The sequence below is a fragment of the Eurosta solidaginis genome, unplaced genomic scaffold (genome assembly GCF_040869045.1).
Source record: "Eurosta solidaginis isolate ZX-2024a unplaced genomic scaffold, ASM4086904v1 ctg00001072.1, whole genome shotgun sequence".
Lineage (NCBI taxonomy): Eukaryota > Metazoa > Arthropoda > Insecta > Diptera > Tephritidae > Eurosta > Eurosta solidaginis.
The window spans coordinates 452,430-464,985 of record NW_027136959.1 but is presented as its reverse complement, the minus strand read 5'-3'; the positions used below and the strand labels follow the sequence as shown (position 1 = coordinate 464,985).

Below are 12,556 nucleotides of genomic sequence, written 5' to 3'. Positions count from 1 at the left end.
ATGTAAAATTTTTTATTTGTTGGTGTTACCCTCCGCTTATTTGTTCAACTTATCCCAAGTACTCTTGTAGTCTTGTTTTATTGATGGCCTTTATCAAAAGGCACGGTTCCCGAAGGGTATTTGGCTCCGATACCGATTCCTCAGACTCGAGATTTTTGGGTACCCGTTTGCATCTTTTTATGCATCCCTAATATAATGTACATTTAAACTCGGCATATATATGTACATACGTTGGTATAAGTATATGGACAGTTAGTGCACGGACTTTACCGCATTGGTAGGTTTACTAACTTTTCTGACCCATTCTCATTTTCTACTGCTTCTACTACTTCTGCCGCCAAGACTTAGATTCTGCTAATATTTCAGGATACGTATCCTGCGATCATTTTAAAGTGTCTAATTGCCAAGCCCACCCAACTAACATTAGGAGGGGATACTGATTAAAATCAGTAAATTTTTCAAAAATTTGTGAACAACTTTAAACAAGAAATGAATTTTTGATGAGATAAATATAGTAACTGAGCACGCAAATATGATCTGCGCTATTTCTCTCAGTTTTGTTTTTTTTTTTTTGTGAATAATTTGAACGAAAATAAAAAGTTTTACGTAAAGGATAACATGCCGAAATCGGTTATTTGGTGGCAGTATTTTTGGGAACTTTGGAATATTCTTTCTGTGATTAGACGTTTTGGTACATGTTTGTCAGTAATTCACACTCACGATACAGGAAAAAAGTGAGTATCGTATAGGCATAAGCTAAGTAGGTATATACAAAGGTACATGTAATTTTGGCTTGTTTACGTGTTTTAAAGGTGTCAATTCCTTGAAATGCGCGTTATTTGTTTTAAAATGCATTATTAATTGTTTGGTACAAATATGAACTGTAGCTGTTGTTTTCTTGGTAAAAACTACCAACTACTTATTATTTTCATTTTTTCGTCTACTACCATTCCCTTTTTAGAATTCCGCTCACTGGTACCAGCATACCAAAGGCAAAGGCAAAAAACGCACATTCATACATACCCGTGTATAGAATGTAAAATTCCTATGAATTGAAACAACGGGAAATGTATCAAGTGATTTTCCGTTCTTTCATTTCATTTTTTACTACGGCGTGGCCTGGAGTAGTAAGTCATAAAGGAAAAATTAACATTGCTTGAGATAGTTTAAAAATTATGGGCAAGCCAAGAGGTCTTCGCACAGCCAGGAAGCATGTGAATCATCGCCGCGATCAGCGTTGGGCTGATAAAGATTACGAAAAGGCGCATTTTAGAACAAGATGGAAAGCTAATCCTTTTGATGGAGCATCTCATGCCAAAGGCATCGTACTCGAAAAAGTTGGTGTTGAAGCCAAAACATCCTAACTCTGCCATTTGTAAGTGCGTGAGGGTTCCACTCATCAAGAATGGTAAGAAAATTACTGCATTGTTGATTTAAAAATTTTTTTTTTTCACATTACTTGCAAACATTAGCAGGAGAAAACTTAACGGCAACCGCAACACATCAGAGTACTTCAGATATATATTTAGGGCGCTTGGCAGCATCACTGGAGCTGCTGCTACCCCAACACCACCACCACAACCGTTGTTATTACCACCCAGTATATATTCATCACCCGTTTTCATATTGCCAATATGATCTGTTGGCATCTCCTCCTAAATAATGTCCGGATGCAGTGCCTGCACTTTTTGTTGATGATGATGCTGTTGTTGTTGTTGCTGCTGATGCTGCTGAGCGCCAGCTGCCAATGCGTGATTACGTTTTAGTGCAATCATGCACCAAAAACATTTCCACTGCTATTATTACTGCTTATAATGCCAATGTCATTGTGTTGTTGTTGTTGTTAAGGTGTTGATGGTGCTGCCACCGGACATAGCTGAATTTTGATTTGAAACATAGTATGGGCTACCGCTGCTTTTGTATTGATTGTGAGAATTGTTTGCCGTCGGTTGATGCACATTCTGAGTAGTATTGTTGTACATAAGATCACCATCAGCAGCACCCTGCTCAATTGACATGCCCGGCGATCCAGGACCCGATTGTAAAACGACATCCTGCAATGGTAAACTCTCACGAGAGTTATCCATGTGACTCGGTGAGACTGGTGTCCAACGTGGCATGCCATACGATGGACGAAAGCCCTGGCTGCTGCGTTGACGACGCTTCTTATAGCTATGATCAATCAATTTTGCGCCACTATCGGGATCAATACGCCAAAAGCTACATTTGCCTGGTTCATCTTGAGAGCGTGCAACTTTAATGAAATACCTGTTCAAACTGAGATTATGGCGTACAGAATTTTGCCAACCTTTATTGGTTTCTTTACGATAATATGGTTAATGTTTTACAATAAATGAATAAATTCCCGATAATGTCAATTGTTTATCCGGCGCTGCCGATATTGCCTGCACAATCAATTGAGCATAGCTATACCATATTATCGTTGACGACACTTCTTATAGCTATGATCAATCAATTTTGCGCCACTATCGGGATCAATACGCCAAAAGCTACATTTGCCTGGTTCATCTTGATGCGAAAGTCATTTACAAAATCATTAAACTGCTGCAATTGAATTCCGAAAGCGAAATTCAATGTATCCAAATGAAATAAACCCACATTTGTTTCGGGTTCTGGACGAAATTGCAATCTTGTGCCAATACCAACACAAGCAGCTAAAGCTGGCTTTTTATATACAACAGCATGCTCGCAATGTAAAATAACTTTACCAGGTGCAATAATTCCAAACTGTTTCATTGTTGGGTCGTGCTTAAATAATTCACTTAAGTCAAACAAGCAAAAACGTTGCTCGGTGATATTCGGTTATTTGCTAATTCTCGTGCTACATACAATATACGTTAAGAATAAGCTGCTTTTTGAAAATATAGCGATCGCAAACAACTGGCTTGTTACTTCATACACCAACAATCCAATACTGTTTTTCAACACACTATGGGGATCGGGTTCGCCACGTTACGATTTTGATTGGATTGTGTTAAGTAAAAGCAGTGTATTCGTATATTGTATGTTAATTAGGTTACCTGTTGACTTTTGGTTTGTAGATCGGTTATCACTACTGTACAAATATATGCATAAATACAAAAGCTTCTATTTTATATGAACGCTTCTAAATTTGTTACTCTCTTTTAAAGTTAAGCTACTCCAACCCTGTTGCACATGCGTATTTTATTGCGCATTTGATTTTTGTCATAGATATACATAAGGTATGTATGGGTGTGCATGCAGTAGCTAGTAAACTTTCATTTTTCAGTAGCCGAGAGTTTACAGTAACGATATCTATCTGCAAATACACAGCTCTTTGTTACCACTGTTTCAGCCTTTTAAATTTAGCTGTTGCTTTTGTATTGTATTATAATTATTGTGATGTTTGTGACACCTTTTCCCACTCTTCGGGTGTATATGATTTCTGTGAGAATGCGTGAATTTCTTTTAACTCCTCAGCAAGCGCACTATTCACCAGTTGGTGATATATATGGGCTCTCTTGCTCCCTTTTCGGTAGGGATGCGTAATGTACGATGAAGTTTATTGAGTACACCATTCGGTATACTAACATGTTTCGTTAATGATGGACGTCAAATTTTGAAAGATGGTTTCTTCTTAGGTTGTGATTTATTTATTGGGTATTTAATATTTTAAAAAGCTGGTGGTGGCCTAATTGTTGCTGTCGTTGTTAAATATGCTGATAATATATTAAAATGTTTTGCCACATCATTCGCAATTGTTATATCGTGTGAAGCTTCACTATATATTTTTGATTTTAAATTTAGCGTTAAGTTTTGCTGGAGGAGCAGGTTAAGTGATTGCATCAATATTCTTATGGTTATGATCCTAAAAAATCTGGACAAACAAATTCAACAACGACAGCTCCACAAAGGTCGCAGGCCCTTTTAGAGACTGAGGAAAGCCTCTTCCCTAGGGTTTAAATAACGGGAGTTTAGTGACACCGTGGGCCAGAGTATGAAGTCGAATATTTTATAAGGTTTTCTTATTTAATAGCGCAAATGTTAATGAAATGCAATTTCGAGTAATCACCGTTCGGTATTAAGAGCCGTTTGCTAAGAAATAATTTTGGCAATTCAAAGGTATCCTATTAGCCGTATGCGGTCAAATTTTATAGTGGAAACCATGAAAACAATCCAAATCTTAAAATTGTGCATGAATACTCTCTCGTGAAATGCGCAATTATAGACATAAATAATGTAAGGCACGATAACCTCGGAAGAGATTCTAATCCGATCTTCTCTCTCAATTTGTGTCGTGCTCCTCTTCTTTTGAGCCGACTCTGAACAGCATCTGCAAGGCAGATGAGCCCTCTTTGAGCGCTTCTCATGGCAGAATTACGCGCGAAGCGCTTGCCACACAATGCCAAGGGGCGACCCCGCTTAGAAAACTTTTCTTCTAATTGAAAAAACTTGTTGTTGCAATGATCATTAGCAGTTAATGATTCACTGAATGCAATAGTGAGTTTATCATATCGATTGCAGCATATGTCACTGCCAAACCTTTACGGCGTAGAGCGGCTACAATTTAAGGGCCAATAATTTCGCGGAAGCCTGGTAAAGTTGAAAATGCGGCATATTCAACTACTCGCAAGTAAACGTCTAAGTGCATGAAAAAATTGCTTCAATTTCAAGAATAGTCAATTGTGCTGTTGGATCCAATGGATCTAAGGAGCACGGCGTAACTTCAAGCATTGTGGGTATATTGGAAGTTTTATTGGGTGCCGCCGAAACAACCTCTTAGTGTGGCAGCAACAGCTTTAACCAGTCTCAGTGAGTGGGTGAGTTTGATTCAATTACTAGAGGTTTGTTCTTCGATGTGCAATCTGGACGGGTTACTTATACGAAGTAGGGAACCGGGGAATAATTCAATCCCCTTCAGTGAAATGGTAGTAGACAAGTATCTTTGGTAGTTATAAATTTGATTTTGACAGAAGAGTGAAGCTTTTGTGCGGTCCTGTTACACAGGGAGTATTCACCTTTTTATTCTGAAAGTTCGGAAAGCACTCTTCCGTTAAGTATTCATGGAGGCGTTCCGGATAAACCGTGAATTTAGAATATTCGGAATACGTTCTTTGATACTACCTCACGAGGTCCGAATAGGCATAATATTCCACCTACAAAACACATCCTCCAAATTCTCAAATGGAGACAAATCGTCCGGACATACGAGATTAGTAGAACAGAAGGTCGACTTTTAATACGCGCCCAAAAATATTTCTAATATTTCTTAAATTTATACAAAAACCAATGTTTCGACGCTGCATGCAGTCGGATGGCATTTAGGCATGCATGCATTTCCTTGCACGCAAAATTAATGCGCTATTAAGCTGAATGCGTAGAATTCCAAAATTATTTGAAAGTTGTGGGGGTTTTCTTTCGAAGTTTGGAATAGTCAGGTGCTTTTCTTAAATATTTGGACTGGCTTAATTCGGATTTCTAAAATTATAAACCAATGCTAATATCTGGGGCAGATGAGTTTTCACTTCTGCGGTAGGCTTTTCTGTTCATATGGCTTAGCAGCCAAAAAGGCTTGCACCGATACGAATGTTGGAGACTCGAGTTCAACGCTCAGCTCCCGAAAAGCCAGCTGATGAAGAAGTCGTAATGGGATGACAAGTGAATTGGGGTTGCTTCTTGAAAATTGTAAATAAAATAGGCCGAACGCCTTTATGTTCTTTGGCAGATAGCGGATCTGCGGTAGGTTATTGGTTGGCCTCGTTTCGGGTGAACGAGAGCTGGGTTTTTGGTGGATTATTGATAGGGAGGTGGAGTTCGGAAAGGAGGGAGAGAAACGGAGGGATTGTTATGAGGAGCTCTTGGCCTTCTCGCAATACATCTCCTCCGTTGGACGAAGGATCAGTTTGACCAAAGGTCGTCTGACTTGACCCTTCTCTGTTATGAGGTCAACTACGCGAACTCGGTTATCTTCGCCGGGGTGTACATTGACGACTCGACCTAACCTCCATTCGTAGGGAGATAAGTTGTCCTCTTTGAGGACAGCGAGCCAGCAGGTGGCTGCCGGTTAGGAAATGTCCTGGGGTTAGTGGTTCCAGATCCGTTGGGTCATTTGACCCTGGACTAAGAGAGCGCGAATTTAGGCACGCCTCAATCTGGCACAAAAGTGTTTGGAACTCCTCCATAGTATACTTATGGGGAGACGCGACCTTTTTGAAGTGGCTTTTGAAGCTCTTCAATCCCGCTTCCCACAGGCCGCCCATATGTGGAGCGGCGGCGGGAATAAAATGCCAAGTTAATCCTTGCTGGCTGTACTTGGAGACTTTCTTGTCTCGGCTTTCTGCCAGGAAGGCTTTAACTTCGGATCGTAAAGATCTTGACTCTCCGACAAAGTTTGTACCATTGTCGGAGTAGATGTTCTTCGGACATCCTCTTCTCGCGATAAAACGCGAGAAGGCTGCGAGAAAGCATGGGGTGCTGAGGTCACTAGTGGCCTCTAAGTGAATGGCCTTAGTGGAGAAACAGATAAAAAGGCATACGTAGCCTTTTGACAGTCGACATCCTCTACCGCGGTAGCTTTTGATGTCGAAAGGCCCCGCAAAGTCTACCCCGGTATAGGCGAACGCGCGGGTAAAAGTAGTCCGTTCGCAGGGAAGGGTACCCATAAGTTGGGACTGTGCCTGCTTTCGCTGAATAATGCAGGTTTTGCAATTGTGGATGACGGCTCTGATCATGGTCTTGACATTCGGTATCCAGTATTGGGTTCGGATGAGACGGAGCATGAGCTGGTTCTCGCCATGAAGGGAGTCATGATGAGCCATCATAACTGTAAGGCGAGACAGCCTACAATTGTAAGGCAAGATGATCGGATGACGCTCGTTGTATGACATGTCTTTTGACGCCCCTAGACGCTCCCCTGTTCTAATAATATCATCTTTGTCGATATATGGGTTGAGTGACAGTATTTCACTCTTTCGATCGATAGGTTCCCTATTTTTCAATTTTAAATATTCTGTCGAGTAAAATTGTTTCTTGCAGACTCGTATTAATGCTTGAGTCGTTGCCTTAATCTCATCGGCTGAGATTATACACGACCTTGCGTGGAACATTGCTTTAGTTTTTGGGTGAGTTCGTTTATAAAATCTCCTAACATAGGATAGAACCTTTAAAGCCCTGGGTAAATTTGAAAAACGGTTGAGAATATCTACCTGATCTACCCTTGTCGTGGCATATGTTTTTGCCCTCTTCTCCTCAACAGACGTTTTGTATTCGGTCTCTTGTGCTGACCAGTGGGAATTGTCTTCTTGCAGCCAAGAAGGTCCCTGCCACCACAACGAATTGTTGACCAACTCTGATGCAAGTAGTCCTCTGCTTCCTAGATCCGCTGGATTAGATTCCAAGTCCACGTGAAGCCAGTCCTTTCTACCGACCATATCGATGATCTTAGTGATTCGGTGTGCGACGAAGGTTGACCAGGAACAGGGCGGTTTTCTTATCCATGCGAGTACGATGGTTGAATCCGTCCAGAGGTGAACTTTTGCTGGCCCCAAATTAATGTTTCGGAATATTGATTCCATGATTTCTGCGAGCAGCACGGCACCGCAAAGTTCTAAACGTGGTAGTGAGATGGTTTTCACTGGGGCTACTCGGGTTTTGGCTAGCAAGAGATTTGTGAAAATTTTATCATCCCTTTTTACGCGCATGTAGATTGCTGCTGCATATTCCTTTTCCGATGCATCGCAAAAACCATGTATTTCGATGTCGTCCTCGGGCGTAAAATTTACCCATCGCGGTATCCTAATGTTATCTATTTCGTTATAGTGTTGGGTGAAATTTTCCCACCGTTCTAAGATAGTTGGGGAGACAGGTTCGTCCCACCCGGTGCCCTCTAACCAGATATGCTGCTTTAGTATTTTTGCCACTATGACCATTGGTGCAAGCCAGCCTAAAGGGTCGAAAAGTTTGGCTATAGCGGATAGGATTACGCGTTTGGTGATGTTCTCGCCACTCTCTAAAGCTCCTGCGGTGAAGTAAAACATGTCTGAATGCGCGTTCCATCGTATTCCGAGTGCCTTCACCGAGCTAGCCTCTTCAAACGCTAGGAAGTCCTCGCTGAGCAGATCCGTTTTGGGGATGTCCTGAAGGATTTCTTCACAATTTGATGTCCACTTGCGCAATGGAAAGCCAGCTGAGTGTAATGCTTCGCGAATCTCGTTTCTTGCTCTGATGGCGTCGCCAGAAGAAGAGAAGAACAAGACGGTCGTTTTGATACGTGCTCCGTGTTTTTATTAAACAAAAAAATAGTAAACAACATACAAAAGCGCTAAAAAAAAACGTACAACATCTAACAACAGGTGCGGGAAGCTGTATTCAAGTGGACAAATCTAAAAACATAGTTTGGGAGAGTGGAGTATTTACATAGGTGGTTAGTAATTTGCAAAAGCTATCTGCTGTGCTGCCATTACCGCAGTCGGCGCGCTGCAAACATCGCCAAGCACACTTTCACACAAACGCCTGCTGATACGCTGAGTACGGGTGAGAACATCAACCACCTGTCAAGCCGCTTTGTTGCTATACTGTCGCTACTAATTGTGCTCATTATTTTGTGTTTTTGACTTTTCTTTGCTATCATTAACTTAGCGCGAAAATTAGCGCCTGATAAGCATTGAATTTGTTTACAAAGGTGAATGATAGAAAGGGCAAGTGGAAGACATAAAAGAGTGAACAGTGTCAGCCTAAAACAGGGCTGCCATCACGTTAGAAAAATATATATTTATACATATTTTTTAGGTTATTTTTTCAAACCAGTTTTGCGAATATTTAAAGTTGTGTATCACAAAGTTGCCATGTAAAGTTGCATATCTTTTACATTTTCTTATAAAGATATACATTTACAATGCCAGCAGAGTGCAAAGAATGTACTGCGAAACTGCTTCAGGTAGATGACATAGTAGCATGCTCTGGTGGGTGTGGCTATAGTTTCTGCTTGAAATGCAGTAATATTAACAGAAATGAAAAAAAGATAATAGAAGATAATATGAACATAAAATGGTTCTGTAATGTATGTGCATTATCGGATACCAATACTAAATTTGTGGAAATCAAACATTTGATTAATAAATGTGAAGAAACAAAAATGAAAGCCGTTGATATTAAACAGATAGTCGAGCAGATATTTTGTAATAAATTCTCCCAGATTAAAAGTAGCATTATTACGGACTTCAACTCATTTTTAGAGCATAACATAGAAGTAAAATTGATTGCAATGAAGAATGAGATAGTAAAAGATTTATCTAATGAATTAAAAAAGAGCAATGAATTGCTTAACGATTTACGCGTGGCAAATGATCAGCCAGAAAAACTATCTTATGCTCAGGTCGCTTCTGTAAATGAGAACAAAATTGTCATTAAACCGAAAAAGAAGGGCAAAAAAGCTAAGGAAACCAAGGAAGCTCTAAAAAAAGTTGTCGAACCTACCGAAGGCCTTGTTAAAAATGTTAAAGAAGTAAATAGTGGTGCGATTATTGTAGAATGTAAAAATAAAGACGCCTGTGAAAAAGTCCAGCTAAAGGTAAGAGAAGGTATTGGAAACGATTACGAAGCAGAGAAAACAAAAAATAAAGATGAAATAAAAAAGAAAATAAAAATTGTTGGTTTAACTGAAAAAGTTAGCAATGAGCGTTTGGTAGAATGCTTAACTAAACAAAATGACTCATGTAACGGAAAGGATTTTAAAGTGTTAAAACTGTATGAAAATACCAATCGTAGAGAAGTAAGCTATATTGCGTTAGTGGAAACAGATGCAGTAACATTCGATAATGTGTTGCAACAAAAGAAACTATATATAGAGTGGGATACTTGCGTCGCTTACGAGCATATAAGTGTTCTGAGGTGTTTTAAATGTCTGGGATATAAGCACAAAGCAGCTGAGTGCACGAATAAAGTAGCTTGCAGCAAATGTGCTGGACCCCATGATAGAAAAGAGTGCACATCTAACATTGTTAAATGTGTAAACTGTAGCGAACTTGTTCAAAAAAAGTAATTGACGTCGATGTTAGCCATTACGCCTTCAGCAAAGATTGTCCTGCGTATAAAAAATATTCGCAGCCAAGAAATAAGGCACGAGTTTAGCAACGAATACCAGAGGAGCTAAGTTGTATATATTTAAATATTAGTAGTATCGTCGCCAAAAAAGCTGAACTAGAGCGTCTGATAGATGTACATAAACCACACTTAATATTTTGTTCGGAGACTTGTTCGACTGAAGAAATAACGAATCAAGAGCTACAGATACAAACATATAAACTTGTACGGTGCGATTCCCACAGCAGGCACACAGGCGGTGTGCTAATATATATAAATGAAACAATTGAATACTCAATAAGTTACAACAGAACATTAAACAAGAACATCTGGTGTATTATACTAAAAGTTAAAAATATTTTCCCCCAATATCAAATAGCTCTGATATATCACTCACCGAGCTCAAGTGATGCAGAATTTATAACGTACTTATACGACATTTTAAATAATAACTGCGTAACTCAGGATAATATTATCTTCGTGGGCGATTTCAATATAAACCTTTACAAGAGCACAACTTATAGTAAACAGTTAGTTGACTTATTTCGATCCTTTGCTATGGAGCAAAAAATAGATTTTTATACACGAAAGGGCGATAAGACAGATACATTGATCGACTTGTTATTTACAGATAGTAGCTCTATATCATGTTTAAAATTAGAAGAGTTTCAGATTTCAGATCATGAAACGATTAAATTCAAAATCAAATTACATAAGTTATTTCAGATGAGAACGAAGAGAACAATAATTTCCTGGGAAAATTATACAAGCGACAGCCTTGCTGATGAATTACGCCAGCTTAACTACACTGACTTTGAAAATCTGAGCATCGAAAATAAGGCAACATTCCTATATAATACGCTATCGAGCGCAGTGACCACCCTGACATACTCTAAAGAAGTCAGTGTCAAACTTATGAACAAGTGGTATGATTTTGAGCTGGCTAACTTAAATAAACGTAAGCTAAATCTTTACAAGATCAGCCTATCCACTGGAGAATGGAGTGAATATTATAGTGCGAAACGCCAATATAAACGGCTAATTAAGATAAAAAAAGCCAAGTACATGGAAAACAAAATCAACCATAGTGCTGGTGATAGTAAGGTCATGTGGAAAAACTTGAAAAATTCTATAAGCATGGCTAAAGAAAATAATGGTATTAAAAAAATTAAAATAAACGACCAACTCTACACAGAGGAAAATGAAATAGCGCAGTCTTTGAATGACTATTTCATTGATAGTATATTGGAGATTAGCATGAATATTCCTACTTCTTTTAGTAATGAAGGTACTATAGATGAGCAAAATGGCCCTAATGTTTTTAAGTTTCAGAAAGTATCCACTTCAGAGATAGTTGATATAGTAAGTAAGTTTAAAAATAAAATTGGAGGGAAGAAACTTGTGTCGGAAGGAGTCGTTAAATACTCCATAACGTATACAGGTTTCTTCTATTCTCAACTTGTTAATGAGAGCTTAGATAAAGGTCTCGTTCCTAGTTTATGGAAATCTTCTATAGTTGTGCCATTAGAAAAAGTTAAAAATACCATCAAAGCTGAGGAGATAAGACCTATTAACACGTTACAATGTGATGAAAAAATTTTGGAAACAGTGGTAAAAAATCAGCTGGTAAAATATTTAGAAGATAATGTAATTATTATACCTCAACAATCTGGTTTTCGAAAGAAACATTCATGTGAAAGTGCTTTGAATTTGGTTGTAGCTAACTGGAAAGAAGACTTAAGCAGGAAAAAACACATATTAGCTGTCTTTTTGGATTTAAAGCGTGCATTCGAGACGATCGACCAAAACTTAATGCTGAAAAAGCTTTCTTGCATTGGCGTTTCTGGTATAGAACTAAAATGGTTTCAAGACTTCCTAATTAACAGATACCAAAGAACAGTGATTGGAACGTCCGTATCGGATAAAAGGGAGGTACCTGTTGGTCTACCTCAAGGGTCTGTGCTGGCACCCATACTGTTCAATATATATATTAATGATATAACTAGCTCCATTAAGCACTGTGAAATAAAATTGTTTGCTGATGATACATTGCTGATGATAAGTGGGAACAATATTACTGAAATATATGCTAAGCTGCAAGAAGATCTTAACAGCGTATATGGTTGGTTATGCGTAAACAGACTAAAAGTGAATGTCAATAAAACGAAATTTATGGTTATATCTAGACGCAATTTTCAAAACAGTGAGCTACAAAACTTAAATATAAATAACGAACTAATTGAAAAAGTCAGCACCTTAAAATACTTGGGAATAAAAATAGATGATAAGCTGAATTTCAACGAGCACGTGGATTATACGGTAGGAAAAATAGCGAAAAAGTTATATTTTACACAACGAACCTGCAAATATTTAAATAGAAGGTATAAAATCATTGTCTACAGATCTATAATCGAACCTCATTTTATTTATTGCCCAACTATATTTTTCATCTTGCGAGATAGTCAGATATACAAGCTACAAAAGCAACAGAACC

General features: G+C 38.7%; 1 pseudogene; it reads right to left on the bottom strand.

Annotated features, from left to right (window-relative positions):
* Window positions 1–1,823: 1,823 nt before the first annotated feature.
* LOC137235863 (forkhead box protein K2-like) lies at window positions 1,824–2,757 on the bottom strand (annotated as a pseudogene).
* Window positions 2,758–12,556: the final 9,799 nt, after the last annotated feature.